At 36.9% G+C, this 27,798-nt stretch overlaps 1 protein-coding gene across 2 annotated transcripts in view; it reads right to left on the bottom strand.

The window, feature by feature from the left end:
- The window catches only part of TENM1 (teneurin transmembrane protein 1), a 735,522-nt gene that overhangs the window by 506,782 nt on the left and 200,942 nt on the right, over window positions 1-27,798 (bottom strand). The window lies entirely within an intron of this gene.

The raw sequence follows: 27,798 nt of genomic DNA, 5'->3' as shown, positions 1-27,798 counted from the left end.
TAAGAGAACTACATTCAGAAAGAACACATTCTTGCCTCTGCTTTAATATTGCATGTAAGAAAGGTGCTCTGAGGAAGGGAAGGATTCTGGGTGAGAAAAGCTCATGAAATAAAGTGTCCTTGAGGGGGACTGAGCTCTTTGTGTTCATATTGTGGCTTTTGAGCCTCAGGCTTGCAGAGCATTTCTAATGAGTTAGATAGTGGTAAATTTTGGCTCTTCATATTACTGAGAGGATGTAAACAACACTTCAGTGAGTGTACTTGTATAGGAACAGCAGGATCTAAATCGGGTTTAGAAAGAGGAATTTTAAACTTCATGATAAATCACTGAAAGAACCTCCTTTCCCTGCAGAATGCTGAGCTAGGAGACACTAAGGCTCTTAGTGCCAGTAGAGGCATTATCTGCCTTAGCACAGAGCGTTTCAGAAGATCAAATGCCATCCGAGATGTCAAAGTCCTCTGAAAAGTTTAAAGCCTTGTAAAATGTACTTATTTTCATTCTTTACATTATTTTATCATCATTTTCATCAAATGCTGCAACTTTGCAAGTTGGACCTTTCATACAGTGTTTAAAACCTAGTTTGAAACCATCCTTTATTTTTTCTTCAGCTCTTCACTATAAGTATTTTCAAAGAAATCTACAGACATCTAAATGGTGGCTTCTCTGTCATGTGCAGTGTTTCACTTTTTGGAATTTCTATTTCATGTATAGCAAACACATAAAACACAGATATCCGTCAATAAAGCTTATGGATTGACTGTTACGCATTCAATGGTATGTAACACTTTATAGTGTGAATAAAGTTTCACAAGTCAACATCTTATTTTCCTATCCAAATGTTAAGGTCCTTGAAGGCAGAGTTTGAGTCTTACATTTCTTTATATCCCTCATACCACTTAACACTACCCTAGGCACACACAGTAGAAACTATTTACTTAGTTTTAGAAAATACAAATTCCATAATGGTATACAGAGACACTTAGTTTGGTCTGTATTAGTATCAGAGGTGAGATACTAATACCTGGAGAGAAAGCAGATTATTATAAATGAAAATATCCTGCTGATTCAAGAACAATCTAATCTCACATCATCTTGTGGCTTCACATACTGTGTATACACTCTCCAATTTACAGCTCCAGCATGGGTCTCTCCTCTGAGCTACAGACTTGAATATGCCTACTTAATATCTCTACGTGGATATCTAAAAGGCATCTCAAACTTATTATGTTCAAACTGAGCTCTGATTCCCACCCCTTCCCAAACCTCCTCCTCTCATAGCCTTCTCCATCAGGGTAATTGGCAACTCCATTCTTGTTTGCTCAGGCCACAACCTTAAAGACCCTTGAGTCCTGTCTTTCACATTCCACATGTGATCCATCAGTAAACGCTGTTGATGCTACCTTTGAAATATATCCAGAATGCACTGACATCTCTCTACTTTTCCACCACCACAGTGGTTCAAGCCATCATCTCCCACCTGGATTATTGCAGTAGCTTCCTAATTGATCTGATGCTTATACCATTGCTTCCCTAGAGCACATTCCCCATGCTGTAGCTAGAATGACGCTTTTGAAATCTGTCATGCTGTGTTGGTCCTCTCTTCAGAAGCACGAATGGTGTCCTATTTCCTTCAAAACAAAAGCTAAAATCCTTAGAATGACCTAGAAAGCCCCTGCTACATCCACCTCTCCCTACCCTAACTCTCCAGACTCATCCTCTGGTATTTCCCCCTACCTCATGGACTCTAGATGCACTAGCCTTCTTGCCGTTTCTGAAAATGCCAGGTATGTTTCCACCTCAGGGCCTTTGCAACCATGCATTGTAAACCACCAAAGACTGTCACTTCTCAGCCTCATTCCTGTCTTTCATAGCATTTATCACCAAATGATATATGATATAGTCTACTTATTGACTGATATAGTGTATTATTTGTTGATTATCTGTCCTCTTGTCTCTCCCTGCTAAAATGTAAGCTCCAGGATGGTAGGTATTTTTACTGTTCCATTCATTGCTATGTCCTCAGAATAAGCAATGTCTGGCCTATAGTAGACACTTGGATCATTAATTGCTGAATGAGTTAAATAAAATATTGCCCAGCATTCACAAGAGGGGTTAGAGAGGATGTGGAGATAAACAGGCCATAATCTGTGCCCCCACAGAACTCACAGTCCAATGTGAGTCAGAAGTCTACTACAAAGCAGAATGAAACAACTCTTACAAAGAAAGACAAAATAATGTTTGAGCACCAAAGATGAAGATATTGGGAAAGGACTGTATTAGACTTAGCTTATTTGTTCATCACCAATACCTTCACCATGACCACTGAAATTCCATTGAGCCTCTATGTTATAAGGCTAATTTTAATCTCTTTCTACTTAGGTTCCCACAGTGCATTCTTCAGAAGGTGGACAGCTGTCTAGATTTTATGCCCTGACTTTGCTATAAACAGTGCAAAGTGAGAAATGTACCTATAGCAGATTACCTGAGATGTATCATTCCAGCTGAGGATTGGACTTTCACCCAGAGAAGAAAACATCAATAAAATTCACCTAACTTCATTGCAACCAACACATACAGTTCTTTGTTCATTAAAGAATGGAAGCTTCCTGAGTAGGGGTCCAAACTACTTTCCAGAGAAGGACATTGCTAATGCAGAAATACAAATCAAGGACCTTATAATTAAGAACAAGTTAACAAAATGCTTCGTGTTGTAATACAAAGATAAATATTTTATTTTCTAGAGCACTCTCCCATCTCTCACTTGTTCTTTCAGTCAAGTCTGGTTCGCTCTGACTGGAATTAACACAGCAGCGGTACGGTCAAAGTAACACTCCCTCTTAAGCCTCAGTTGGTTATGAATTTACACTTATCTTAACACCACCCAAACCTAACAAGTTAATTTTAAAAATGAAAAACATCTCACTTCTCATGCCTAATGCTGTGTTTTGGCAAGTAGCATTTATCATGTTAAAATCACCCTTATTTTTATGTATAGAAATCTAGATATTCTCTCTTCCTTTGGTGTATTTGCCACATGAAAACTCCTGAGTAAGTGAATGAGAGGAGAGAGAGGGAAGGATGGAAGGAGCGAAAGAGAGAGAAGGAGGAAAGGGAGAGAAAGAAGAGAGAGAGAGAGAGAGAAATAGTTCCAGAGTCATTCTGAACCATTCTTGAAGTTCTAATCACAGCTGTGAATCAGCTAGGGATGTCACATCTATTCAAGGTTATTGAGGGTCCTCGGAAGCAATCTTCCTTTAAACTGCAAATTGGTATAAACCAAAAGAAAATAATCCTTCCCTGCTCCCTGACCCTCAACTACAACTTCCTGTCTTAAATTTTCTGTCAGTGGAACCAGATGGCAGAAGATACTTTCCAGCTCTCTTTACACACATACAACCTAGAGCTGTGAAAATGTGTAACTGTGATATTCACCAAAGCCTGAGAGGCAGAGCTTGACTTCACTCACAAATAGTTTACTTCTTCAAAGTAAAAAGGTGGGAAGACATTAAGAGAAAGATTAGTACTTGAAATCTAACAAAGTTTGAAAGCACAGCAATTCTCCTATGGCAGCTGTCAGGTATCAGGCCTACAAGCCACTGTTTTAAGTGCTTTTCACATATTCGCTCCTTTAATGCTTATTGCGCCTACAACGTAGGTGCTATTTTTATCCCTGTTTTATAGGTAAAGAAAACCAAGAACCAGAGCAGTTAAGGAACTTGCCCAAGGTCACACACCGAGCAAAATGTAGAGCTGAGATTTCAAGTCATATAATTTGTCTCCAAAGGCCACTCTTAATGACTATTCTGCACCCTTTTTCTGAAGAGCACTCGCAGAGTGGCCTAAGGTACGTCACCTGCCCTCTCTCAGGGCCTCTAGTTTCTCTATAATGTAATAAGGAGATTTGATTATCCCATATCATTTCCCCTCCCCTCCTCTCCTTTCATTTCTCTAATTCTCCCTCTCTGCAGCCCTTCACACACATTCCAACCTGTTATAGAGAAGTTTTACTAAAATACTACTTTTGAATCAGTGGGCTTGTATATATATCTCTGGAGATAACCTTTCTTCCTCTAACCTATTATTTTCTTTCCATTTCTCATTCTTAATCATATATACTGCCCTCTCAAAATGGAAAATAGGCCGCCTCTACTCACAGCAGCTGTTAATAGGTTGCAGCCTTTAACAAAAAGGCTCACTCTACTCCAGAAAAAAAATGAAAGGGTATATAGGACATTGCCCAAGGAGAACAGGCCTTCAGAGTAGAACAGACAGAGGAAATGAAGCCACCCAAACACGTGAAGAATTGTTAACAAAGGGGAATAGTAGTCTTTGGAATTATTACAATAATTTTTCCTCAATAAAGACTTTTTACATTAATGCAGAAAACACTGGACCTAGGAAGCCCCTAAATGGAATGTGAACTCTAGGCTGACTCTTCTCTTATCATTTTTTATTTTTAAGGAAACACTTAAAAGGTGAACTGTTGTTGGGGGGTAGGAGGAAGCTATAACAGTAACATAATCACTTGAATTTTTACAAAATTGAGATATCTCCCCTGTAATCCCACCAGCCTATAAGAGTGACTGCTGCCATTCTGGTCCAATTCCTTCCAGTCCTCATAGACACAAACACTTTTTCAGTTGCTCGCTGCACTTTAGATATTTTTGCAAGTTCCTACACAATTTCTATAACCATCATTTTTAATAGCAGTGTAGAGTAGCTGTACCAGACTTCACATTCCCACTCCCCTACTGTTGGGCATTACCCTTCTTCCCTCTTCATTTACAAGTATTTTAACTTGAAGTCATATAATGATAACATGAGCATTTTCAATGTTTTTCTTATTTCCTTAGGGCAGATTCCAAGAAGTTGAATTAATGAGCTAAAAGGTTTGAACATATTTGTGCCTTTGGGGGATTGCAATGACTTACACTGCCATTAGCAATGTGTGTGAACACCTTCCTCTCATTGCACCCTTGCCAACTTTGAGCATTATTTTTTAATGTCTATTGGAAAGAAGGAAATTAAAGGAATCTTCTTCCGGTTTGCATTTCCATGATGATTATTAGTGAGGCAGAATGCTTTTTCTGCATGTGTTTGCTAGTTCTATTTCCTCACTTGTGAACTACTTATGGCTTTTGTGCATTTATTTACTGTGGACCTTAGTGTGGTTTTAAAAAATTAAACTATATTTGTGCAATATAACAAATAACCCTTTATCAATATTTTCTGAAACTCTCTTTCATAGTCTTCTTCTGCCTTTTTTACTTTTGTCCTTTTTAGAGGAATGAACATTATACTAAGAGGAAATCATGATCACTGGCTGGACATAAGTCAGTTGTTTCAGAAAAATACGACAAACTTGGTAAACCAAGAATTTTTCTGAAAATAATGCATTAGTATCTAATTACTCAGTAGCTATTTGACTTCCCTTAGTTATTCACAAACTAAATTGTAGTTTGACTGAATTCTATTACTTTTTTAAAAAAGCATCAATCTGGTGTAATGAGAGCCTAGATAGGTACATAAAGCCTAAGGCACTAGTTTCATTTTGTTATGGAACTGACCAGTTATTTTAGTGTCTAATGGATACAGCCATAACATTTTAGTAAATAAAAAGAGAGATCAATCATCATTTTTCAGGAGATAGGCTGAGAATGCTATGTACTGCTTATAGGGCTTCATATCCAGGAAATGATGGCTTTCAAAGTAGACTGCTCTTGTGCTTACATACATATCCTATTATATTGAAAAGATAACACTCAGGAGTTGAAATGAAATTCTATTTACCACATTGACTCACATGTGTTTGTTTAAGATAATTGTTCTATTAGCGTTTTTAAAATCTTACAATGGAAAGATGAAAGGTCCCCCCTGGAAAAATATTTCTTCAACACTGATCTCAGTTGTGAGAACAGCTGCAGTCAATGTCCTCATGGTACCTCGGCAGGCTCTTTAGACCATTTTGAAAAAGAAAAATGAAAGTCGCTGAATTCCGCAACTAAATAGTAATGATTAATTAATTTCACTTCTCTTTCTATTGAAGCTGTTTTTTTGGCTGCTTGTATCTTCATTTTTTCTCATTATTTTTGGGTAAAAACTCCAAACATTTTAATAGACACTGATGCTAGATCACATGAGACAAGGGGAGGGAGAGAATTCATGAACAGAAAGGTAGTGGTGTCACCAGGCTCCACAAAGAAACGACAATATGGAAAATGTTTTTAAAAGAAAAATCAGCATCAAGAACTCAAGACAAATTATTTTGGACATTTACTCTCATTACTCTCCATTGCAGCTTCAGAAATCTGGACTCCAAAACTCCCCCATACACCACACACAACACGTGCACCCTCCCCTCCCATCCCCCCCACCCACTCACACCAGTTTGGACAAAGTTCTTAGGGACTGGAACTATACATATCATGATTTTGAAGATTTGTTTTGTATTTCATAATATCCCATTAGATAAATAGCAACAGTTTAGTGCATTAGCCAAAGTGGGGGCCAGAATCTCTGGTTCATATTTCAAATTTACTGAGGCAGTTTTTTTTATTGTGTAAATACCTAGTATATCTCTCTCCTATAGTAATTTGAAAATAATAATACAACTCTGAGTTGCAGCAACATCTATCTCCAGCAACAACTTCCTAAAGTAATTTCAAATTATCTTTTCTTACAACTTCTCAGTATCCTTTGTGGAAGATCATGTAAATTGGCTAAACACCTAGTATATGGAACAATCTTTGAGAAAATTGTAGGTAACTTAATTTATAAAAGCTTTTTTAGTCTTTGGAGAAGAACAATAGCTGCTTATTTCCCCAAGTAAACAATCATATTCAATTCATCTTTCTTACAATGAAATCCAGTGGGGTTTTATAAATTTCATAGTAATTTTAGCATTAACACACTTATCCAAAATGTAGCATCAAATTTAATATAGTATCTTGAAAAGTAATAGGCTTTAAGTATGGTATTGAATAACCAGAGACACCGTTTTCATCCATAGTTTTCAAAGAGCAAGTATTAATCATAGCTCTTGATTGCCATCCATCTTCTGTATTAGTTCAGAGAAATTTGCACTTTATCAGTAACCCTCTCAAATTTCATGTTTAACAATTGGGAGCAGAAGCATTTTCACTGCTTACTACTTGAACCTCATTTTCAATTATGTTAAATATTAGATGGAAAAGGAGCTAATCAAATTAACATAGCATATGCTACAAAGATGTAGACCCTTTAGTGACTTAATTGTAGAGGTGGATACGGGAGTTAATAATGATTGCCAATGTTTGCATCCAGTATTTTGCTCCTCTGGGCAAATGCTAACTACAGTAGTCCCCCCTTATTGGTGGGGGCTAAATTCCAAAACCCCCAGTAGATGTCTGAAACTGTGGATAGCACCGAACTCTCTGTATATTATGTTTTCTCTTATACAACTCTCTGTATACTATGTTTTCTCTTATACATACATATGACAAAGTTTGATTTATAAGTTAGGCACAGTAACACAATAGCTAATAATAAAATAGAAAAATAATAACAAATACACTGTAACAAAAGTTATGTGAATGTGCTCACTCTCACAGTATCTTACTGGTCTCACCCTTCTTGTGATGTAGGCAAAATACCCAGGTGATGAGATAAAGTGAGGTGAATGACGCAGTCATTGGGGTGTAGTGTTAGGCTACTACTGACCTTTTGATGATAGGTCAGAAGGAGGAGGATCATCTGCTTCCAGACCAGCCTGAAGTTGACTGGTGCAGGTAATTGAAACTGCGAAATGTGAAACTGAGGATAAAGCAGTCTACTGTATGTCAAAGGCAGCAGGCTATAGTAGAAAGAGCCCTATGAGGGAACCCCAAAATAAAGGTTCTAGACCCAGCTTTATGACAAAGCAGTGTGCCACCATTTCCTTATCTAAAATGTGGGGAAATACCTAATATCATTAATCCTATGAACCTCACAGGCTAGTAGAGCTAATTACATGAAAAGAGTATGATTGAAATTTGCAGTCACAGTGTAAGTTGGTCATGGGGATAGTGGTACAGCATGGAGAATATCATCAATGATTCTGTAATATCTTTCTATGTTAACAGATAGTAACTGTACTAGTGGGGGTGAGGATTTAATAATATGGATAACTGCTGAACCACTGTGTTGTATATCTGAAACCAACATAAGATTGTATACCAATGATACTTTAATAAAACAGTATGATTGAAAGTTTTAAAAAATAAGTACCAAAGGAAAGCCCCTAGTAGAAGTTCAATTGTCAACTTACTTAAATAATACTTACTATTATCAGAAGTCAAAAGGACTAGAAATAAATCTAGGCATTCTTTTAAGCAATTTTCATCCGTGATTGTATTTAATCCTCACAAATTTCATGAGATATGTTTTCTTCATTTTACAGATAAAGAAACAGGCACAGACATAAGAAGAAAACAATTCCTACCATTTGCAACAACATGGATGGAGCTAGAGGGTGTTATGCTCAGTGAAATAAGCCAGGCAGAGAAAGACAAGTACCAAATGATTTCCCTCATTTGTGGAGTATTATATTGAAGCAAAACTCAAGAACAAAACAGCAGCAGACTCACAGACTCCAAGAAGGGACTAGTCGTTGCCAAGGGGGATGGGGGGGAGAGGGTGGGGGAGAAGGAGGGAGAAGGGGCTTAAGGGGCATTATGATTAGTACACATGTTGTGGGGAGGATCATGGGGAAGACAGTGTAGCACAGGAAGGCAAATAGTGACTCTGTGGCACCGGCATCTTACTACACTGATGGGCAGTGAGTGCAATGGGATATGGGGGGGGGTATCTGGATAACATGGGTGAATGTAGTAACCACAATGTTTTTCACGTGAAATCTTCATAAGAGTGTATATCAATGATACCTTAATAAAAATTTTTTTAAAAAAGAAACAGGCATAGAAAGGTTAAGCAATTTTCTAAGATCACACAGCTAGTGGAGGTAGAATTCACATCTAAAAGGTCCAGCTCCAGAGTCTGTACTCTATCTCTTTGCTATATGAGGATCAGAGGTTTCATTGAAAAAGGAAATTGCTGCAACTAGAGTAAGAAACTCAAGCAAAATTTTAGGCTGAGACTAAGTAACTCCAGATCCTGCCAAGCATCTGAAAGCAATACTTTATGTAACAAAGAGAAAAAGCTTCTTGGTCAAGGATGACATAAAGATGCCCAGCAAAGAGGAAACAGATTTGAGTGGAAGGCACTGAGATGCCATGAATTAAACCAGTGAAACTATAAAAACATGATTGCTATGCAACATTAGCAGGTGTCAGTCTGCACTACAATGGCCCCTGCCTACCACATTTTACATTTACTATACACATAGGATTAAGGAGGGCTAGAGTTGACTTGGTGTCGGTGGGTCAACGTAAGCAGTTTGATACAGATCTCTGCACCCTTCCAGGGCACAAGCAGGCAATTTGGTAGATTTCCTCGGCTTCCCTGCCAACAAATACTCTGTAAGAAGTTAGCACAGACTGAACTGTAATTTTCGCCTTTACCATTCCCTCTTCTAATATCTAAGTTTCTAAATTCACCTACAGGGAGTAATACAATCTAATTACAACTAGGTTGCCACCACAAAATGTAGGGTTGGCATAATACAGTAAGAAGGGCACCGAAATTGGAGTCGCAGAGTCTGAGTTTGGGCCCATCTTGTGTCACTTACTGTATGACATCAGGTAGATCAGCTAACCTCCTTTCCTCTTTCGTCATTAAGGCTTAAATGCTCTTCCTCTCTGAGTGGTGGCAGATGATTCTACCAAAGTAATACATATGAAGGCACCATGTAAACTGTAAAACAATTTATACAGTTGCAATTGTTAATTAATGACTTTCATAACTGTAAATGTATCAATCCTAGGTTATCTATTGTTCTGAAAAAATATTATTCAGGGAGTCAATGTTACTGATCTTCTTGTTTTGTTTTTGGTGTTGGTTTGTTTCCTTTTTTTTTTTTAACAGCTTTACTGAGGTATATTGATATAAAAAACAATTCATTCATTTTAAATGTAAAATTCCATGACTTGGGGATACATTTACAGAGTTGTGAACCCATCATCACCATCCAGTTTTAAAACATTTCCATCACTCTAAAAATAATCCCCACATCCATTAAGCAGTCACTCCCGACTCAACCTCCCCTCAGCCTCTTGCAGCTACTAATATACACTCTCTCTCTCCCCATGGATCTGCCTATTCTGCTCAATTTCTGTAAGTGGAATCATACAACATGTGGTCTTTTGCATCTGGCTTCTTCCACAACACTTTCATAATGCTCTCGTTCATCCATGTTGTAGCATGTATCAATATTTCATGTCCTTTTTATTTCTGGATACAATCCTTGTTACACATTGTGTCAAATTTGCAAGTATTTTGTTAAGGATGTTTTGCCCCTTTCCTTTTTGCCTCTCCTTCTGGGATTCATATTACCTATGTGCTGGTATTCTTGACGTTGCCCCATTGGGTCCCTGAGGCTCCGCTCATTTTTCTTTGAACTTTTTTCTGTTCTACACATTGGATAGTTTCTGTAGTTCACTCTTTAACTGATTGTTCCTTTTCCCATCTTGAATCTGCTTTTGAGTTCCTCTACTGAGTTTTTCATTTCAATTATTGTACTTTTCAATCACAAAATTTCCATTTGGTTCTTTTTATAACTTCTACTTCCTTCTTAAAAATCACTCATTTGTTCATTTTTGTCATACTTTCCACTAAGTCTTTATTCACGGTTTCCATTACTTCTTTGAACATATTTATAATAGCTGCTTTGAAGAACTGTCTGGTAATTGCAACATCTGGAGAAGCTCAGAGGCAGTTTATGTTGACTGATCTTTTTTCTTACTGTGTATAGGTCATGCTCTCCTATTTCTTTGCATATTTCATATTTTTTTTGTTGGAAACTGAACATTTTGGATAATGTAGAAATACTGGATTCCATTTCTTCCCCTAGGGGAGTTTTTCTTTCTTTAGTAACCTGCCCGGGCTAAATCTGTGAAATATGCTGCCCAATGATGCACAGCTGCTAATTTATCTAGTATCTTTGTTATATTATTTGTTTAAGCTTAGTTTCCTAAGGGTGAATCTGTGTCCCTGTAGCTTTTTGGTCAATGATTGCACAGACGCTGTGCTCAACTACCTTGGGCCTGTAAGGGTTCTATTTTCTGCCAGTAGATCTGTGTGTGGGAAAGGCAACACACTGAAAGTTCATGCCATTTTCAAGTTTGCCACTTTTTTTTTCCATTGGGCCTTTTCTGATCTCCTCTGTGAGCTGCCTCAGGATTGACTAACAATATGTGTCTGGCTTGAGCCCGCTCAAGTCTCCATTGTCTGCTGCACACATGGACAATGTCAGACAGGAATAAGCTTTCTACAGCCTTAGGCTGGCAGAACAGTTGGCCCTCACCACTGGTCCATCTCCACCAACACTGTGACTTCTACCAACAATATCACTGGACATGGGCATCATGCATCTCTGCATATCAAGTGAACCATCTTCAACCATGCCAGTGCAGCCACAGTTCTTACAGCCTGCCTCACCATGTGCATCGGCCAATCTGTGTGTTGGAGGGGGAGGAGCATGAGCTGGCCCAGGACAAAACACCATGGATTCCTACTTTTATTACCCAGAGTCCAATAGTTTATTTAAGTATAAATGCTTCTTGGATCTTCGTAGGCCTTTGGCTTATTTCCAGGGTGCTTAAAGAGTTGCTTTTGTCAACTTGTTGAGCTTTATAGTTTATAGTTGCTTTTTGGGAAGTAGATTTGTAGATCTTTACTAATTATAGCCAGAAATGCTACCCAAATTACTGATGTTTTAATGGAAGGATGTTATAGAAATGTTGCACATTACGGATTAAGGTGGGTTTTTTTGCTTAGTATTTCAAAGACTTAAATAAGAAAAACAATGTAAAATATCTCAAAAATAGTTTTATGTTGATTATATATTGATATAATATTTGGATATACTAGGTTAAGTAAAATATATTATTAAAATAAATTTCACCTGCTTTTTTCTTTTTTAATATGGCTCCCAGATTTTTAAAAAAGTACATACGTGTCCTGCATTACATTTTTATTAAGCAGTACTAGTCTAGATCTAATATCCAACTTATAGGATGTACTGGACACAGAGAAAAAAACAAGTAATGCAATAGGGATGCAAATAGCAAAATCAAGAGTGTGAGAAACCCTATAAGGAAAATAATCCAGTTTCTTCAACAAATTGCAAGAAAAAAAGAAGTAAGGGAAATATAGGGATTAAAAGATTTAAGAGACATATCTATAAATTATGTGTACATATTATTAAGATTCTCATTTGAACAAAGAAATGAAAAAACTACACATAGATTTATGAGTCTGGGAAATTTGAAAATGTAAACCATATCTGATTATATTACAAATTTATTATCTATTTTTAAGTGCAATATGGAATTATGGACAGGTTAAAGAAGAGACTTCATATCTTGACATCATATACTGAAGTTTTATGGATGAAATTGTATGATATCTTGGGCTTACTTCAAAAAATCTAGGGAGGCTAGAGAGGGAGGTGGGTGCATTTTAGATGAAGCAAGATTGCCCATTAGCTGAAAACGACTGTGTAGTGATGTGATGGCTTAAATGTTGGGTTCCTTCAATCATGCTCTCTACTTCTGTATAGTTTAAAATTTTAGAAGATAAGAAGTTAAAATAAAATGGTTTTGGAGAATTTTTAACAATTTGGGGAAACACTAGAATACAATGTTAAGTGGGAAAAAAAGATACAAAAACTGAAATTAACAAGGGAAAGTTGTTAAAACTAGTTTCATGGGAAGTGGAGGTGATTATGGAGAACTTAAACTTTCTATTAAATTCTCTGTAACTTCTATAGATTTTTAATCAGAAAAATAGTACCCTTCATAGAGGTTTATTGTCAATTATTTGAAAAACATTTAAAAACTGAAATATATCAAAGTTGTAATGGCAATTATCTCTGTTGTGTAATCAGGAATGATTTTTATTTCCTTTATAATTTCCCTATTCTCTACATTGAGGACGTATTACTTTTTCATCAGAAAAGTAGGAATGACAAATTTTATCTGGAAAACCTGAAATTTTTGCTTTCCTTTCTGTTCTTCTGATCCATGTTCATATAGATGTGTGGCTATTTGGCCATTCATTAGAAGGTACAGATTAATAGTATCTCACACTTTGCAAAGCATTTTAGATGTTTTCAAACTTTTGCATTTCTCATTATAATATTGCAATTGATGTTTCCACCCCTGACATGGCACATCAGGAGAATATTATTACTCCCATTTTCATATGAGAAAACAGAGCCTCAAATATTTGCAAAACATAGCAAGGCAGTAGCAGACCTTGGGTGAAAACCTGGTGCTCTTTTCACTGTGACATCTTGCCTCCCATAAAGAGTACCAAACTCACAACACTATTAATTTAGCAAACAACCAATTTAGGCCCAATTGAATTCAAGTTACTTACATCAGTTAACTGCTCTATCTATTTTACTTAACTACAACTCAGAGCCATGTGTAAGAAAGAGGCACTCAGATGAAATAACAGGGAGGAAGCAGTAGGATTTTGTGACATATGGCATGCTTGCTGATGAAATCAAAGGTATGGTTCATGCCAGCTTTTGGTCTGCAAAGTGTCTTTCATTTCACTAAGAGGTATACCCCATGCCAGGAAATGCACAACCTTCTAGCCCTTTCTTTTGAAATCTAAACCCATGAGAGCATGGATTTGGCATGACTTGATGGAACACTGAATGAAATATGCTTGACCCATTTGTGGGTACAACTACCCATATTATCTACTATGCACAATGACTTTAGATTCTCATCTGGATTCCCCATCAGTCCAGGGAAAGTGGGGATACAAGTGAGTCTTAGGTTTACCTCTGGCTACAGAATAAGGGTTTTTAATTTCAGAGGATGAAAATAACCCCCAGGAAAGAAAATAAAACTTAAGAGACTAATAATACTGAAAGTACAGGGCCAAAGTGGCTAAACACTCCTTAGATACAGAGCAGTATCTTTGCTCTTCCTGCCCCTGGGGCCTTGTAAACCCCCAGGTAGACCTTAGTTTAATACAAAGAATCTAATTGTTGCAATCTCTAGCAGGGAAGGGAGATGCTGGAGAGCAGGGCGCCATGGAATTTGAAGATATCTCTGTAGATTTTTAAGGGCAGGAAATTTTTGCTCTGCTTTAAGAACCTACAAATGCTCATGGAAAATACCAACTTAGGAACAAGACCGTATGTTTTAGTGGAAGGGTTCACTGGGTGAGACAGGGTTCTTTTCCAGAAATATCACTGTCACTTTGGATGACTTGGCCCTCTAACTGTTATGGTCAATCTTTTTCATTTAGTAACCCTTGTCTTACATGCTGATGACTCCTCACTGGGAACTTGGTTTCTATAGGTAAAGAAATGAAATATTTCGGAGTTCATTCTAGGTGCAGATGTCTAGCTGGCTAAAGGGAGGGGTATGCATTCTCAAATACCTCTATTGCAGGAGAATGAGAAGCAGCATATTAGAGAAAGTGTTTGAGTCAGACAGACCTGAGTTCTACTACCAGCTCTTCCACTCACTTAACTTCATGTCTGCTCACCTATAAAACTGCAGTAACCATTATCTACCTTACAATGTTGAATTAACAAAAACACCTGCTGGATATATTTTGTAGGATAAAGTTTGAAAGTATATACATCATCAAGGTATCAACAATGGATAGACGGTAGAATTCTTTGGTTGATTATTAGATGATAGTACTAATGGCAAATGTTTCTTTTTTCTTTTTATTGCCATATTTTTTTTCTTACAATGAACACACAATAAAATAATGAGGAAAAGAATACCACTTACTATTTCAAAATAATACACATGAAGTTCCTATTCTACAGTGGGACACACAATAAGCACCCTTCCTCATTGGTTCACTAATATCATCATCAACTTAACCTTCCTAATTAAAGTGAGAAAACAGAGGCTTAGAGAAGTTTAGTAACCTACTTAATTCCATGTATCTATGAAGCAAGTAATATGTCCAACACACTGCTTGAAATATACATGTATATAGACACATCTTATTTCACGAAACATAAGTAAGTAGATTTGGTTAATAAAGTCACCAACCCAAACTTGAGCAACATAGAACAGGACCTCAGTGAGTCAGACTACTTAAAATGGAGCACAGTTTTGATAAGGGGATGGTATATGCAAGAATGACAGGAAGGTTTAACAGAGAGATATAAAAATCACATCAAAAAGGGAAGTTTATTATTTCCAATAATAAAAATTAAAGAACAACAATGCTCTTCAATAGTAATTTACCAATTTTCATAGATCACAATCAGTAGGTAAACTTTTCCTCTGAAATCACTGCCTTCTCTCTCTCTGGATCATATACATATGCACACACACAGGAAATCCCTTTCCCTTACTTACTTCTTCAAAATCTGAGTGGCTTTTTGCTGCTCCCAGACTGAATAAAGGAACCTACTATAGCGCCTTCCCTTCATCCCTACTCCAAAGCTATCCCTCTTCTTCTCCTTCATCAAAGGTTACTTTATCTATATACCCATTTCTCTCATGTCTTCTACAGATGTCTACCCGTCAACAATTTATTCAAAGTGATTAATGACTAATCAGAATTAAATGGGATATCCCTCCCAGAAGAAGTTAATTTTTACAGAAGTCATTTGGAAATTCAGAATCTTTGATTAAAGGTATTAATTTCTACTTTGAAATGTAGGTCCCATAGTAGACTGCTAAGGAAGAGATTTGTGAATGGAGAGTGTTTTCCATTGTGCCTTCAAAATCAAAGTATTACAGCAACCACTGATTTTATGGGACTGAGTTCTCTAGCCAGACCTGAATCTTCAAGCCTCCGGGTAAAGATGAGCTGGCCTACATCTTCACAGAATGCCTTCTGTGGATTTAATATTAAGTGAGGGGAATTGAGTTTAACCCTAGATAGAAACTAACAATGATGGATGTTTTTCCCCTCCACAGCCTCAGAGGGACTCAGTGTTACATCACTGGTTGATTGAACATATGAATTAACACTGCCGAATAGGTTAAGAATTTGGAACTTCCTATGAATTGTAGTATTCATGTGCTTATATAAAATTTCCTCTAATAGGATTCAGTGATACAAAGCTAGGGCTCTTTTCCCCCTCTGCCAATGTTGTAGGAGTACTGGGGATGCTATTGGCCTCAAGATACTGAAAAGGAATTTTTGGTTGTTTTTTTTCTTTTCAGTGAATCTCATTTGGTGTTTGTTTCAAATAGCTAAGATTAAAAATGCCCACAGTAACTGACTCCCACCCCTTGGTCTTCAACAAAGCATGTGAATTACAGTCAAGTCTCTGTGTCCTCGCATTTTGTCAGCAAGAAATCTCTATCGATTGGGGCTTCAGCCAGCACTGTAATAGATATTTCTAATGATGACACTGAAGAACAGCATAAACTGGAAATGCCTTCTGAATATTCAAAGAAAGACCATAGTCCATTCATTATACTTTTGCATTTAATATAGTTTACTAAATTCTCATTCCTTGCACGTGGTATAATGCATATTATTCAATTAAGTAAGGCATGTGATTCTTCAATCATGCTGAATTTATAAAAACACTACAATCAAGGCATGGACCTCTGAATCACCCTCGAGGCCCACTATAACTTTCTTTGATGCAGTGTCACCTTAAAGCATTTACTCATGAGCAAGTGTGACTAACACATGGGTGACATCCACTATGCTTAGGGATAAGTAATCATTTATACCTCTAAGGTATCTTGACATCAGAATACGCATAGGTTGACAAATGTGGCATGAGCTGTAATCACTTACAAACTTTGTCACAGCAAATGAACTAGGTATGGGTGGGTTATCTTTTGGCAATGCCATCAGTGTTTTATATAATATATAGCCCAGACTTCTAATTGTGTTTAACAGGAGAATATTATCAAAACTGACTTCCTGCATTTAATTTTTAAAGCAATTTAAAGTTCACAGTTTAAGAGGGGAAAACCTAAAAACAATAGACATGGTCTCTGTGCAATGTAATTAATGCTTGGGAGGCACTCACTGGAGCACAGCACAATGAGGTTGACAAGTCAGCAACCCTGACATTCCTACAAAACATCACAACTCACACATCATTTCAGAACATTGATATTTAAATGTGGCACATCAAGTGTACTGAGTGGCAGTGCCATTTGGGGCAGTGGTGGGGGTTGGGGGTAGAGCTGGTAGGTAAAAGTTTGTAGTCTCTACCTGACAGGACAGAAGTTAGATCCCAAGCTGGCCTACACAGGGAAACACAAAGAGAGGTGATACTTACTATTTTTTTGAAATAATAATACTAATAATAGCTCAACATAAAATCAGATGTATGTTAAATAAGGAATTCTTTCATGTTCTATTTCTGTATTCCCTCTTCCCTGATTCTAAGACCTTACAGTCAGTGAAAATGAAAAATTGTGGTGTGCCAAATTTGTTGGGAAAAGCTAGCTGAATGGCATCATAGCATATACTTCTGAATTTCTTCAGCGTGACGGTCAGGGACATCTCTCTCCTCATAATTAAGAAATGAAATGCAGTTGTTGCTTTCATATAATACTTAAACCTAATGCTGAGGAAAAATTGGAAAGCGTCCTTGATTCTTTCCAGCTCAGAGGCCGCTGTCCCAGGGTTTTCTTGATCATACAACACTCTCTTTGAGACAATCTCCTATGAAATATTGGCATGCTTCCCTCTGAATACAAGACAGTATGATGCCCAGCAGCCTGAGAAGCAATCATACTCTTTGCAGCTTTGAGTCCTTACTGACAATATTTAAATGACTTTTCTATGAAACAAGGGCCTTCCCAGTGGATGTGTCTCAGCAGAAGGACATCTGAAGCTGCTCCATGTCTTCCCACTCTTCAGAGGAAGTAACTGCACACCCTACCCCACCATTCCTTCACTACTTTCTTCCCAGAGACCTGAGTTCCTAATAAACCCATGATCTTGAAAGACTTAAATTTTTCTTATGTTTCTGCTACACTACGCCTTACTTTTCACTCTCAAGAATTCCTATTTTTAGTACGCCAAGTTGAGATCCCATGTTAACAATAGTAATCACCCATCCTTGACATGTAAGGAATTCCAACAGGAAGTTATGATCACAAAGTCTCTGCAGTTAGTCAAATTTTTTAAAAATCCTGTGGCTTTCCTATTTAATACCTGATTATAATCTCAGCTTTATGAACTTACACTATCTAGAAAATGTAAAACATTGGGAAAAGTTATATATATGAAGATGCTCGTCTCAGCATTGCTTAGAGGATAGAAATCCTGGGGGGAAAAATCCGATGAGTCAAAGTGAAGTAGTTTTATTTTGGTATAGTCACTTGATTTACTATTATGCCATAATTACAACTGAAGGCAAGAAAGAGAAGTATGTACACTTGAAACCATGTTTATGATATAATGTTAAATGAAGGTAAAATAAATATACGCTATTGTTGATAACTAAGTCAAAACAAGTAAGTGCATAAAAAGGACCAAATGGAAATACCTATAAAAGACCAAATGAAAATGCATTAAAATGTGGAAACTGTGGATGATATTGTCCACATACTCTGCAGTACATGCACACACACACATATATATACACACATGTATATAATCTCTAATTTTAAAAGATGATATGTGACTGTCTTCAAAAAAGTTTATCTAATTCTCAGCTTAGATTTTATAGTTCCTGACTACTTTAATGTTTCACTCCCCAGGATTTTAAAAGAATACCTCTAGAACCATGAATTCTGGATGATTATTCAATCATTTACACTAACACCAGATTCTTGGTTGTTCTCCAAATAATCTGAAAATACTGTAGCAAGGTTCAAAGGTTAGTAGCTATTTGGGGAGTCAGGTTTGATGGGCTCAAGATAATCAATTGTTTCTTATTGCTTAAAAATTCCCTGGAAGAAAAGAGTAGTACTTTATCAGATAAAAAAAGGCTTTTCTGGATAAGTGTAGTAGTCTGGGAGGGAAGGAGCAGTGGATTATAGAAGAGAGGAGAAGTAAGTGCCTGGAGACTTAGAAGCACTGGCTATGGAACCTAAAAGGAGGGAAATTCATAATTACACATTATTCTGGATTGATCAATTTCTAACTACCAGACACCAAATAAAGTGGAAGTCATATCAGGAATACAGGCAGGGACATCACTACAGATCCTATAGAAATTAAAAAGGATAATAAAGGAATTTTAGGGACAACTTTATCACAATAAATTCAAGATAACAGATGAAATGGGGGAAATTCCTTTCAAAATTGGAAAAACTTACACAAGAAGCAATAGAAAATCTAACTACCCTCATATGTATTAAAAACACTGTACTTGTAGATTTCAAACCAAATCTAAAGGGAAACTTTTGACCCAGATGGTTTTACTGCTGAATTCTATCAAACATGTGAAAAATAAATAATGGTCTCAAACAAATTCAGATAAAAGAGAAGGAGATATTCCCAGTACATTTTAATAGGCTAGTATAACCCCAATACCCAAACCTGACAAGACACTGCAAGAAAAAAGTATACACCAATATCTGTCATTAACAAAGACACAAAATCATAAATACAATATTATCAAATGTAATCAGGCAATATATAAAGAAGGATAATAAATCATAACCATGTAGGGTTATCTCAAGGATGTAAGGTTGGTACAGCATTCAAAAATCAGTCAACATTATTCACACTATTGAGTGGATAAAATATAAAATTCCTATGATCACTTCAATAAGTACAGAAAAATATGACAAAATTCAACACCCATTTATGATTTTAAAAAAACGTTCAGCAAACTTTGAATAAAAGGGAACTTCTTCAACCTGTAAAGGGTATTTATTTTAAAAACATTGTAGTTAACATCATACTTAAGAGTAAAAAACTAGAGACTTTTCTCCTAAGATCAGGAACAAGGAAGGTTTGTCTAGTTTCATCACTTCTAGTGTAGTAGAGGACCTAAACCACACAATAAGGTAAGCAAAAGAAATAAAATGTATTCCTATTTTAAAGGAAATTAAACAGCTTTTATTTGCAAATGACATGGCTATCTACATAGAGAATCAACTCTAAGGTGTTGACATGTTAGGCACTAGAAACTAAGAAGTGAATTTAGGCAAGTCACAGAATTAATGATCAATATATGAAAAATCAGTTATATTTCTACATACTAGAAATAAACAAATGGGAAATTAAATTTAAAATGATAATTACTATAGCCATCAAAAAAACCCAGAACATTTAAGAAAAATATTTAACAAAAATGTACAAGATCCCTCTGCTTAAAACTATGAAACTATACTAAAAGAAATTAAACAAGATCCAGAAAAATGGAGGAATATACTATGTTCATGGATATATATCATTAAGATATCGACTCTCCCCAAACTGCCTTCTCAATCAAAATAACAGAAGGCCTTTTTTTTTTTTGTAGAAACTCACCAGCTGATTCTAAAATTTAGATAGAAAACCACAGAAGTCAGAATAGCCAAAATAATCTTCAAAAGGAACAATGCTGAAGGAATTATGCGACTTGGTTTTAAAACTTAACTACAAAATGATAATAAGAAAGTATGGTATTGGTGCAAGAAAAGATAAATTGTTCAATAGAACCCAATGAAGTAGTTTCTGAAAGAAGTATGCAGGAAAAAAAGACTGAAACCCCAGATCTGGAATATTCCCAATGTGCCTTTCATAGTTCCTGGTACATTGTTGGTGTTCATCAAACATTTGTTGAATAAATGACCATCTTAAGCATTCACTCCAGGGCAATAAGCCATTTGCAGAGGTTTAATTCATTTTCCATGGTAAATGACATCATCTTGTTACTTGAAAATAATCTAGCTCCTTCAACCTTACAATGAACCATCTATGTGTTAAAGCTGACTATGTGCATGTCTTAAAAAGGTAAAATTACTAAAACTTTAAAAAATCCATGATAATGTACTTTTAGACCTTGTAAAAGATTTAATTGACCAAATGGAATATACCAGGGTGAGTAAAACTGAGGCTTTCTGAACTACAGAAGGGTACAGAGTGAGATATTTTTTTCTCCTCTTCTGAAATGTCCCACCACACACTCCCTTTCTCAGTATCAAGAGAATTACATCCAATGTGGCATATTGTAGGCACTACAAACAAACATTTCATAAGAATATATTTCAGACAAATTTTATCTTGAAAACAACTTCAATGCACATCCTAGTTAATTAATCTAATTTCATAGCACCATGCATCTTATTAGGCTTAGCTATTCGTCTTTGCCCAAAAGGGCTTGAGGTTTTGCTCTAGAGAATCAACTAATCTAATGTAAAATTAAGGAAGGACAGCAATAGATCATAGTTCTGGCTTTTAAAAATTAATCATCAAAGCTGGCACAACACATAGGAGGAGTAGGCAGCTGTCTATATGGTGTCACTTCTGAAATAAATACGTCACCACCTTCCTCCCCACCCCGACAAAGGCAGCTTGGCCACTGATTTTCTGGCTTTCTCACCCTCAAGATTCATTCCTTTGCCTTAAGGGATTATTTCCAGAATTGCTCCATTAAAATGCAAATAAGCTGTGTAGGAGGGGTGACACATTAACATACTCACAGTAATTATCTGCTGCTATCATCCTATCAGGATTAATTTATCAACTGTCCAGCAGAAATAAAAGTCCTGAGGGTATCTAATGTAGGAAAGATACAATTTAATGTGGGTGGAGCTAGGGATGTGCTCAGGAGTTCAAGCCTAGGTAGCTACTACCATGGTTGGAGGCTTCATCAGCATCTACTCAACCAGTAATCTTCCATTGAGCACTTATAAGACCACAGCCACTGTGCTAGTCGTTAAGGCTAGAAAGAAGAGTAAATTCATTTTTAACCTTACTCACAGACATGGAGAAGAATTTGGTGTCTGGAGAGGGAATGTGCCTCCCTCATGAACTGTGATAAGAAATGGATGTGATAATAAATTTTAAGTGTTTAATATAGTGCCCAGCATGAAATAAGAACTCCAAAAAAAATGGTGGTGCGATTAAGTTGGTTCTCGTACTGATTTCAGTGTGTATAGAGGGTTCCTCACACCAACAAGCAATTCTAGGAACACCAGTTGGGTGTCCTACAATTCAGTTAAATTCTAATGAGCATCCAATCCCACACATTAAGGGTTCAGTTCTACAAGACTGTCCACCCCAACTCCAGATGCCAGTCGCAAGTCCAGGTTGTTATCTGTGCCTCTGACCATCAGGCAAGGTTCCAATGACCCCTTCCTTCCTTGGGTTCAATTAATTTGCTAGAGCAGCTCACAGAAGTCAGAGAAACATTTTACTTTTACTAGATTAGATCATCAGTTTATTATAAAAGGAGGGAGCTAAGGAACAGTCAGTGGAGACACGCATAGGGCAAGGATGGGGAAAGGGCATGGAGCTTCCATGCTCTGCCCAGGCATGTCACACTTTCAGCACCTCCACATGTCCACCAACCTGGAAGCTCTCTGAGCCCCTTCCTTTTGGGATTTTATGGATGCTTCTTTACATAGGCATGATTAAGTCATTTGCCATTGGAAACTGAACTCAATTTCTAGACCCCCTTTCTCCCAGGAAGGGGGGGTTGGGATTCAAAGTTCCAGCTCATTACATGGTTGGTTCTCCTGGCAACCAACCAGCACTAACCTTGGGTGAAGTCCAAAAATCACCTCCTTCACAAGAGACACCTTTATTGCTCTCATCACTTAGGAAATCCAAGGATTTTAGGAGCTGTGTGCCTGGAACAGTGGAGAAAGACCTAATAGATATTTCTTACTATGAATCACAAAATCACAATAATCTATTATCATTGAGAGATGGTTAACTAAGAAAGAATTTCTAGATGTAAAAGGGAATGTTGAAATAGGTCCAAAGCACACAAAAAAAATCATGAAGGGATTTCATGAAAGAGATAGCATATTTAAGATATCATCATAAAACTAATTTTGAGATATTACATGCTGAACATCTCCTATGTGTCAGGCACTGCGCTATGCACTCTTTATTCATTATTTCATTCGATTCTCACAACCTCCCTACAAAGAAGGGTCTATTACTCCCATTTATAAGTGAGCAAACTGATGTTCAGAGAAGGTGAAGTAACTTAACAATCACACAGTAAATGGAAGAATTGTAATGTGGATAAGTAAAATGGTGGTTTCAAGAGGCAAAGATGGAAGCCCTTAGATGGGCTTCTAGGCAGAGGGAGAGCATGAGCCAGGGCATGGTTGTGGCAATATGCTGATGTTATTCACAGAATACTGAGTAGGTCTATTTGTCTACAGTGGAGAGACAGTATAGGAAAGCAGGGAGAGAGAAGACTAGAAAGGTAGACTGAAGGTCTATGATTAGGAGTTTTGTTGTTGGGCAAAGGAATTGAACATAAGTTAGTAGACTTGTCATATTGGGGAGAAGGATATGACTGGTGAGGTGAGATAGACACAAAGATGAATTTCACCCCTACTTAGGAATTTTGTACAGTACTAGCCCTGGACAAAGCGACACTTCCTACTCCTTCAGTGTTTCCCTGAAATATCTGGTATATATTTTCCTCAAAGTGACTATGTAGCAACCATCTATTTTTCTTCCCAAAGGAGTGGCTAGTAGAGGAATTTCAGATCAGTCATAGCAGGAGGTGGCTATGGTTAGGGGAGAGCACATCTCCCACAGAGACGGTTATGTACACTTAAGGCCAGCTCAGATCTCTTCTTGTGGATCCATACAATTGCAAGAATGTGTGTGCGTGTGTGTGTGTGTGTGTGTGTGTGTGTAAGAGAATTTTAATTCATGAAGCAAAGTGCTTGCCTCCTTACAACTTCCTTGCCGAAAACTTCAGTGGCCCCAAGTGTGAGGAGTGCCTTCACTCCAGGCCTTCAAGGGAATGGAAACTTGGTTGCAAATCTCAGGCCCCATCATCAACCAGTAGAGTTAGACCTGATGTTTATTGACTGCCAGAATACCTAAATAGTTGCCATTGGCCTTATGTGATGCAAGTTCAACCTGCTTATTAGGTTTTTTATTTTACTGTTCAACTTCCCTGAAGACAATTAACCTACGTGTCTAGAGTTCCTTCTATTTATTTCCTACAGCCAAGACCTTCCTGAATGTTTGCAATGCTCTGTCTAGCCCCTCTCCATCTGCATGGCTTCTGGATTTTGGCCACTTTAATTTGGGCTACATCGCTGCTGGTCATGTTCCCGTCATGAGAGGCAGAGCCAGTGGCTTTGAGTCAATGCAACAGCAAAGTTTTTTCTCATAGCGGGTATAAACTAAGACTTGACAAACTCCCTTCTTTTCCCCTTTCAACCACCGCAATCTATAGTGTTCAATAAATATTAAATAACAATAATATAGCAAGAGCAAAAAAGTATCTCATTAAATAAATCATGGAAATGTCAACCTACCTCTCTCAAACTGAAAGAATTTCATGAAAAATATCTTTGGCTTTAGGCTTAGCTTTCTTATAGTCATTCATAACAAGCTGTAAAGAATGGAAATGAACTAGTATTTCATATGGATGAATTATGAGCATGATTCGATTAAAATTCTTACTTTTTCCTGAGATAGTCAATTATTTACCCAATTGCTGTAGTCCATATACTCAGAAACCTCATCTTGCATGCCCACTATATATGTCATGTCCAAACATGGTTAACCCTTGTCATCCCTGTTAATGGTGAGGAGTAGAAAAAATATTTCACAAACAATACTATCTTATTCAAAACCTAAATTTACTGAACTTTGGAAGTACATTATATGACGCTTCTATCCCATGCCCAGCACAAACATTTATTGAGCAGCAGCTATAGACAAAACATATACCAATTGAAGAAGAGCAGAAGCGCCTTCAGAAAAACACTGGGTGGCAAGGACAAAGTCATATGAGAATTAAATACAATCTGCAAAGTTAAGAGTAAGCATATTTTCAACAAAAAGTTAATAAAATTAACAAATTTCCAAAACATTCATTAAGTTAAAAAAAGCATATAATAATATAATATCCATCATATACTTTCATTTTCCTAAACGTGCACATGTACACACACATAGCTCATCCATTGCTGGGCTGACTCACTAGACACACCTGAGGCTTCCAGACAGAAGCAACAGCAACAGCCATGACTCCAACAGGAAGCAACATCAGCAAAAACAGTACCTTCCACTCAGAAAGTGTCTAGGATAGCCCTGATTTCATGATTGTTCTGATTTGCTTTGTTTCGTTTCTGCATTGGTGCGTAATCCATACTCTCCTGATGTCACCCCTTAGGCTAGCAGCAGGGTCTGTTGTATTTATAATACATATAGTTATATCTATTTAAGTCTACTGCATCAACTAATTTTACTGATTTGCTTCATTAACTCATGACACAATCAGTTCTTTATTGAATTGACTGATTATTTCCTACAATTGACCAAATCAATTGGCAGGTTTGTGTTGACATGGTGTAAGGATTGCTATAAATGATAACTGAAGTATAATACTTTAATCTGGCTAGTGGAGTAAATTGCAACAGAGTGGAGTAATTGCAACAGAGACCACAGGTTCCACCAAAGACAAAAATACTATCTGGCCCTTTACTAAAAATATTTGCTGACCTCTGCTTTAGAGGACACCTCAATGATTCATTACCCTTATCTTACAGATTATGAAATTGAGGCCCAAACAGATTGAATGACTCAAACTCAATATATCTAATAAAAAATTCATGGTCTTTGGTACCCTTCTGCCCCCCACCCCAGATAATCACAGTTCTTCTATAGTGTTCCCCACTTCAAGGGATGACACATCATCTACCTAGTTATACAAACCTGAAATCTATGAGTCATCCTTGACAGCACCCTCCTCATCATCCCTAGTTCCAATCTAAACTCTTGTAATTTCACATCCTTCCTACTGAATCTTTCCACTTCTCTCCAACCTAGTCCAAGCTTCCATCATCATTCTCCTGGACCACTGCAACAATTTCCTAAGTGATCTCTCTGATTCCCCTCTGGTGCCATTCTGATTTGCTCTTCTAGTTGTAGTCAGGTCATCTTTTCAAAGTGCAAGTTAAGTCACGTCCAACCACTGCCTAAAACTCTTCAAAGGCTTCCCAATGGTCTTAGTATAAACAACAAAATTCTTATGTGACCCAGAAGGCCCTGTACTATCCAATTCCTCTGGACTTCTGCAGCCTTATCTTGTACCACCTGCATCCTCACTCCCTCTGTTGCTTTCAAGTCCCATAGACTTCCCAAGCTCCCTCATACCACAGGGCCTTTGCACATGCTTTTCCTATGTGTAGAATGATCTTCCCTCCCTCCACTTTTGCTTAGTTTGTGCCTTCAGGCATTAATCATCACTTCCTCAGGGAAACCTGTTCTATTTTCTGACTAGTTCAAATTTCCCTATAATATGCTTTTTTATAACACTATATCTTTCCTTCCATGTACTTATCACAAGTACAGTTTTATAGTTTATATGGGGATTATTTTTAAAATCTCTGTCTTTACCGCTGGACTGTAAGTTCCATCAGAGTAGGGATCCTGTCTATTTTATTCTACTGTAGCCCAGTGGCTCATCCTTAGCTCAATAAATATTAATTGAATAAATTAATGCATGAGTTTCCAGAAGTTCAGAGTTAGAATCCAAGTTTCCATCCTAGTTCAGAACTCTCCATGGCACAATGTTGCTTCTATGTAGGCCAACAACACAGGAACACAGGACTGGGATATTTAACATTTTTCTGTTTCTTGGCTACAAACTAACCTTCTAACTTCTGCCAGCTGCTACATGTATGCATGACGTTTTTCACCAAGAGGAGTGTATGAATGCATCCGCAACTCAGCCCCACTACTAGAACAATAAATCACATGTCTTAAAGAAGGTGGATATGATGATGTTATTATTAAAGCAGTATATATATGAATTTTAAAAGGAAGAATTTGAGCATTAACCATAAAAGGAAAACATGTACTGTTATTACAAGTATTTAAGTTCCTTTCGAAAATTTTTTCCCAATTCTTTCCATTTGCTGACCTGGGCTTTTGAATTTCATTTTTCTTTAAATTGCCTAATGTTTTTATAGAAACATCATAAACAACCTTTCACAGACTAAGTTGTTGCTTATTTGGAAGGAAAAAAATAGAACACTGTTCTTCCTTATAAAAACAAAACCAAAATATGTGCATTCTTGTACTTTTAAAGCTAGTGAAGTAATAAAGAAAATTTATGAAATGCTTTTCTGGAAAAACTACTTACAGAATGTTTTTATTTTAAACTAGTAAGTGGGCTTTTAATAGTGAAATTTGAGAATTGTGCAGATTCCTTAGAAAATCCAAGTTATAATCCTTAAGTACTATAATCATCTAATAGGTGCCTGATCTTTCAAATTCTTTAATCCTTCTTCATATTAACTTTTTGACCTAGCTTTCTGCAAACACTCTTAAGTTCCTGAATATAGTTTAGTGACACAAAAACCTAATTTATTCAGGCTACTCTGTGGTAGCAACTATCTTACAGATGTACTTGGGTTCTGAGTAGTCTATATGAAAACATATGTTTAATACAGCACTCCTAAAAATAGATATTCCAGTTGAAAGTCCAATTTTATTTTGTGGATTTCAGGATTAGAAACCTAATAGCTACTTACCATCTGATTCCATGTTAAATCAGAAGGGGATTTACTGATTCCATTACAGCTAAAAGGCAAATAA

Source organism: Manis pentadactyla, chromosome X (assembly GCF_030020395.1).
Source record: "Manis pentadactyla isolate mManPen7 chromosome X, mManPen7.hap1, whole genome shotgun sequence".
In the NCBI taxonomy this organism is placed as follows: domain Eukaryota; kingdom Metazoa; phylum Chordata; class Mammalia; order Pholidota; family Manidae; genus Manis; species Manis pentadactyla.
The sequence above is the reverse complement of the archived record's forward strand: the minus strand, read 5'-3'. Positions and strand labels throughout refer to the sequence as shown.